Source organism: Elephantulus edwardii, unplaced genomic scaffold (genome assembly GCF_000299155.1).
Source record: "Elephantulus edwardii isolate Elephantulus edwardi_28Jun2011 unplaced genomic scaffold, EleEdw1.0 scaffold00067, whole genome shotgun sequence".
In the NCBI taxonomy this organism is placed as follows: Eukaryota; Metazoa; Chordata; class Mammalia; order Macroscelidea; family Macroscelididae; genus Elephantulus; species Elephantulus edwardii.
This window is the reverse complement of record NW_006399817.1, coordinates 547,590-554,340: the sequence shown is the minus strand read 5'-3', so window position 1 is coordinate 554,340 and position 6,751 is coordinate 547,590. Positions and strand designations below refer to the sequence as shown.

The window sequence follows — 6,751 nt, the reverse complement described above, 5'->3', positions numbered from 1 at the left end:
ATTCTGTGAGTGGAGTGGTGGGAATGAATGTGTTTGAGACAGCGAGGTTGGCACAGGATAGAATGGCATTTAGGGCTCTTGTACATAGGGTCGCTATGAGTCACAAATGACTTGATGGTACATAACAACAACAAAAATCACCATCAAGTCACCTGCAACTCATAGTAACCATGTGTACAGTTCTGAAGCCTTCCATGTCCTGAAGCAGTGTCACTGACTCCAACACACCTAAGCCCATTGCCCCAGTTACTATATCAGTCCATCTTATGCAGGATCTTCTTCTCTCCTGCACTGTTCCTCCACCCTTTTGAGAATGATATCCTTCTCCGAGGATCGATCCATCCTGACCACATGCCAAAGTATGTGAGACAGAGTTTCAAAATCCTAACATCCAAGGAGGAACTTGTTTTCACAATGTCCAAGACAGACCTATTTGTTTTCTTGGTGGTCCATGGTATGATCAAGTCTCTTCTCTGGTACCATACCTCAAAGGCATCAATTATTTTTCTGTCATCCTTAGTCACTGTTCAGCTGCTTAATACAAAACAAAAAATTGTGAAGACCATGGCCTGAATCAGGCACTCCTTAGTCTCTAAACTGACTTTGTTGCTTCTCAGAACTCTGAAGAGGTCTCTGACAGAAGATTTTTCCAGTGCAATTTGTCTTTTGATTTCCTGACTGCTGGTGTCAAGAATGTTAATTATGGAGCCAAGCAAGCTGTAATTATTAACAACCTCAATCTCTTCTCCATCTATCATGGGCCAATTGGCCCAGTGGTAAGAATCTTTGTCTTCTTTGTTGTTGAGCTTCATTTCATATAGAAGAAGTGCTTCAGGTGTCCTCATCAGTTGCAGTAAGTAAGGCTGTGTCATCTGCATAATGTAACTGGTTGGTTAGTCTTTCTCTAATCCTGATGCCACATTCCTCCACATAAAGCCCAGCCTCCAGAATGATCTGGTATGCATATAAATATAAAGATATGGAGACAGGACACATCTCTGATGGAATCCTTTCCTGCTTTTGAATCATGCACTGTTTCCTTGATCCGTTCTGGCGACTGCTCCTTGTTCCAACTATAGGTTCTGCATGAGCCCAATCAAGTGTTCTGGGATTCCCATTCTCCAAAATGTTAACTACAATTTGTTGTGATCCACAAAGTCAAGTACCTTTGCATAGTAAATTAAACACAGGCATTCTTCTGTTATTCTTCACTTTCTCCTAAGATCCATTTGACATTGGTTATAATGTCTCTAGTACCATGACTTCTTCTAAACCCAGCTTGTATTTCTGGTAGTTCTCTGTCAATGTACTAGTCCAGTCTTTTTAAAAATAATAATCTTCACCAAAATTTTGCTTGCATGTGATATTAGATATATTGTTTAATAATTTCCGTACTCTGCCAGGTCACCTTTTTTTTGAATGGTAGCAAATATGAATCTCTTCCAATCAGCTGACCAGGTAGATGTTCTCCATATTTCTTGGCACAACCTGGTGAGTACGTTCAGGGTAGCATTTGTTATGTCAATTAATATTCCATAAATTTCTGGAATTTTTTATATTTGCCAATTCTTTCAGACCGGCCTGAACTTCCTCCTTCATCACCATGACCTCTTGATTATATGTTGTTTCTTGAAGTTCTTTTGTGTCAGCCAGTACTTTTTGGTACAGTGACTCTGTATAATCCTTCCATCTTAGTTTAATGCTTCCTAGAGCATTCAATATTCTTCCTATAGCAAGCTTAAGTTTTGTGTTTTATAGGTTGAATTTATTTTTTAGTTTTTTAAGCTTAAGAAATGTAGAGTTTGGCCCTCATGATTTTCAGACTTAGACTCTTTTCATGTTTGTTTTAATTTTCATGGTTTCGTTTTCTTTATCTCTGTTATTCTTGTTTTGAGAGACATCATTTGGTACTTTGAATGTATCATTTTCCTCTAAATTATAAAATATACAGTTATTATTTATTTATTATTAAATATATATTTAGCATTATGTGCAAATATTTTACCTTATCATATCCTTCTTTTTTTCCTTCAGAGATTCCAATTATCACTATCATATCATTGTCATGAAATATAGATTGAAATCCTTCACTGAATGTCTAAGGTTGTGAATCTTTAATGGAGGAAGTTCACCATATTTATTTCTTTCATACCACCAGAGATGTAGCCAAACTCACCGTCCCAGATATACCCAATGCCATTCTTACAGCCACTGTGACAATCCATCTTGGCAGCAGTGTAACATGCTATAGACTATGCCACCAGATTTTAATCACTGGAACATGAAGCCTTGTTTACTGATGATCCATTCTGCTTTTACATCTTTTTTGTGATATAATGGGTCATAATCTAAATCATCATTAATTTAAATTCTTGATCTCTACTTCTGCAAAATATAATCTTTCACCTATCTTATCATTATATCTTTCCTCTAAATGCATTGTACTTTTCATTTTAGAACTTAAACATATATTTTTATCTTTTCCATGTCTGCATGTAATTTCTAACCAAATGGAATGGGCTGTATTTCAATGATGTTCTGTACCAAATTCAACATTGGCTACATTTTTAAAGACTTATTTTCTTCTTCATTATGATTATATTAGGACTCTTGATGTTGTTGGTTTTTTTTATTTCATATTGCACAGTTTTTCTTCTTTAAACAAGACATTGGTTGTTGGTAGGGTTGTTTTCTATTTTGGAATTTAAGAAAGTTACTTATATGTTCTGATCTATTTATGCTTTAGTTTTAAGTATTATTAGGAATAATATTTAGTTTATAGCTAGTTATCTTCAACTAAGAAAATAATCTTTCTATGTAAGTTATGCAAAGACTAATGAATTAAGAGTCTTTACAGTACAGCTAGTGGGAACAAGTTTGATTCCAGATTCTACAGCATATTGTGCTGCTAACCAAAAGACCTGCAGATCCAGTCGTTGGCATCCACTAGTAACTTCTCAGGAGCAAGATGAGAAATACCCTCTAATTATGATTTATGGTCTCAGAAACACAATGGAGGATTGCTATAAATTGCAATAGATTTAATGGCAGTGAGTGTGAGTTCCTTATATAAATATGGAGTAATGTTTGATCTAAATCTTTTGAATTTTTTTTTCTTGCTTTAGGTAGTTAACAAATATGCAAGTATGCCCACACACATGCATGCATACACAAACACTCACTAAAAGTACTCTGCCAGTAGTCAAAAGAGCTTTTAAAATTATCTCCATTATTTCTTTCCTGTGTTAGCACTCTGATATACAGTACCCTGATCTCTGAACTCAAGGAGTTTTGTTCTCTTTTTTTATTTCTTTGGACTCTTAAGTATTCCTCATATTCTTTTTTTGTGTCATTTTGTGTAGTTGTTAGGTGTAGCTGTGTTCACTAAGATGCATGGGAACATTATAAACCATAGATCTGAACCCTGTCCTATGCTGCACCAACCTCATCATCCCTGATATACTCAATCCCAGTTTTATAGTCACTGTGACAATCCGTTTTGTCAAGGACTTTCCTCTCATTTGCAGATATTTCAAAAAATACTATATTTTCCCAAGAATTTACCTTTTCTATCAACATGCTAAAAGTATGTCAGATGAAGTTTTATTATCCTTGCCTCCAAGGAGTGGCTGCACATTCTCTAAAACATATTTTTGTTCTTTCAACAGTCTGCGGGTACTCTCTCTAACACACAACTCAAAGACAGCAACTCTTCTAACATCCTTAATCATTATACAGTTTTCAGATGCATAGCAAGTAATAGAAAAGACTACGTATGGCTTAAATCAGGCACACCTTAGTCTTTAAAGTGAAATCACAGCTCCTGAGCACCTTTGAGTAACCTTTGACAACAGATTTCCCCAATATAACACATTTTATTTCTTCACTTTTGGTGCCAAGGAGGTTAATTGTGGACTCAAGTAAGATGAAATCATTAACAACTTCAGTCTTCTCTACATGTATCATGATGTCATATATTGGCTAAGTGGTAAAGAATTTTGTTTTCTTAGTATAGACATATAGTCCATATTAAAGTCTGTAGTCCTCGATATTCTGCAGCAAGCATCAATGCCTCTTCCTGACTCTCAGCAAGCAAGGTTGTGTCATCTGCATTACACAGGTTGTTGCTGAGTCTTCTTCCAATTGTGATACCACATTCTTCTTCATCAATCATTTAACGCACACACTCAAGTTCTACATACCAGCACTCAGTGATAATATTCTGTTATTCTAAGGCTTAGGAATGCAGATTTAAAGTTAGTTTTGAAAGTTAAGGCCTTGAATTGTGACTCCCTGAAGCTGTTAATATTTTCTGGTTTTATATCAGCAGAGTTAATTCTCTCACACTTTTAGATGCAGACTTCATAACAATGTGATATTTTTTTCACAAACATGTTAATTTTACATTCAATCATTGTCTACAAAGCAGAAAATTGTACAGGGAGGAGCAAGACCATGAATGTCTTTCTGAAAGGGCCAGAGAGAGTAAGAATAGCATAGTCCCTCATTGTCTTAGAGCAGAAAGCAGGTAAAGAGCTCATAGCCCAGGTCCACGGTGCCTATGGAGCCATACTAGCAAAAAGAGATTTGTTTATTCATTGCTGGCTCACAGTTATGGTATCAACAATGACATTTATTAGGGGAGGAAGTTGAGAATTATGGGAGACAAATATTATCACCCAATACAAGTCCAGGCTTTAGCCACATTCCAAGGCACAACTCCTCAACTAGTCCAGGCTCCGTTTCAGTTCAGCAGTCAAATCCAAATCATTCAGCAAGGTTTGCTTCAGAGCAGTTATAAATCAGCTTCTCCTTCAAACATTTGGCAAAAACAATAAAACCTTTAACTGTGTCCAGCACAAATGCAAGAAACCTCAGGTCACACTTTGCCACAGTTTCTCCACAGCAATGCCACAGTCTCTCTACCACCATCACCAAGGTCTTGTTATCACCAGGGTTTTGCTCCTGTCTCTCTCAAGTCTTCCCACCAAAGTCTGGCTCACCTCAGGTGTTGCTACTTAATGTGGGAAGCACTTTTTTTCTGATACTAGTCTCAAAGCTGTTGGTGATTTGCAAGACCACACTGATATGCAAGACTGTATGTCTGCAGTTAAGGTAGCTGGAGACCAGAAGAGGCTAAATATAATGGCTTTTACACAACCGTCATCATTACACTTCTATTAGTAATTGATTTCCTACCTTGTTATGACAGAAAATAAGTCAATATTTATTTCTTAAGTATAATTTTCAGGATAATCAAGATATCAGAATAACATATATAATATATATATGTTTGTATATGGACATGATAGTGTTCTTTCTTACCATATGAAATTCCATATATTTGAAGATAACTATTTTTTCATAAAAGACAATATCCATTGGAATCTAAATTACATTTTATTCATTTTAAAGCCAATTCTTTTTGTTTAAATACTCATTTAAAGCTTCTATTTCACTCAAGTACACTCATGAAGAGAGTGTAGATCTTCTGAATCCACTCATTCTCAAAAGAAAAACAAACACAGTATTATGTTTGGTGGAGCTTCCCAATTAAAACAAGCTTAGAAACAGGAGTGACATCCACTTCTGAAATAGCTTGCCTCCAAAAACTCTATGAATGTGGAGAAACAATGAAAGTTATACAAGTGCTTGTCTTTCATTCATGGGGTCACTCACTGTGAGTCCTCTACAACTCAATGGCACTTAACAACAACATAGAGAGAGCTTTCTTGGCCTAGTGGATAGAATGTGATGCTACCAAGCTAAAAGTGGGTGATTTTAATCTGCAGCCCTCAGGCCTGGTTTTAATCGTTTTTGGTCAAACATTCATCTAAGTGGTATAGCACTGGTCTATACATTTGTTGTACAGAGGTAACTCATGTTTGCTGTGATGCTAAACACTGTGACATTGATGTGTCAAATGGGATAATGGTTACTCATGGTGGACAGTGTTTGGTGTTGCTCCCCCATTCAAACAAGCTTGGAAGGAGGAGTGGCATCTACTTGTGAAATAGCTTTCTTTCAGAAACTCTATGAACATGGAAAAAGGATGAAAGTTATACAAGTGTTCAGATCTTTCATTCATAGGGTCATTATGAGTCGTTTACAACTCAATGACACTTAACAACAACAATTAAATATTTTTTAATTTGAACTGGTTCTATTTTATATATATTTATATTAAGGTCCATGCATCATGTTTTTAACATCTTGAATTGTGAATCCCTAAAAAGTTGCTATTTTTCCTCCCTATTTTGTATTAAATACTTATTTTAAAGTACAATAATCATAATCTCAACTTAAATCTCTGCCTTAATGATTAAACACACTTTGCCCTTCTCTCCACTCTAGGTTAACAATAATTGAAATGCAGAATGGTAACTGTGCAGTATATGGCTCAAGTTTCAAAGGTTACACAGAAAAATGTTCAACTCCAAATACGTACATCTGCATGCAGAGGATTGCATAAGATGTTTATGATTTGTCAATTATAAGACACAGAACTTATTCTAGTGTTCTTGCTAAAATTTGTGTGAAGAAAATGTTAGATAAGGGACTTATATCTAGAATTTATAAAATACTTGAGCACCACAACAAGATAAAGGTAAATAATCCAATTGACAAATGGGCACAGGATATAAATAGACACTTCACCAAAGAAGACATTCAGAAGGCCAACAAGCACATGAAGAAATGTTCAAAATCCCTAGCTCTAAGAGAGATGCAAATCAAAACAACTATGAGATAT

General features: G+C 35.7%; 1 protein-coding gene across 1 annotated transcript in view; it reads left to right on the top strand.

Moving 5' to 3' along the window:
* Positions 1-6,751, top strand: part of LOC102872968 (NKG2-D type II integral membrane protein-like) — a 59,796-nt gene that overhangs the window by 34,781 nt on the left and 18,264 nt on the right. The gene's annotated exons all lie outside the window — the stretch shown is intronic.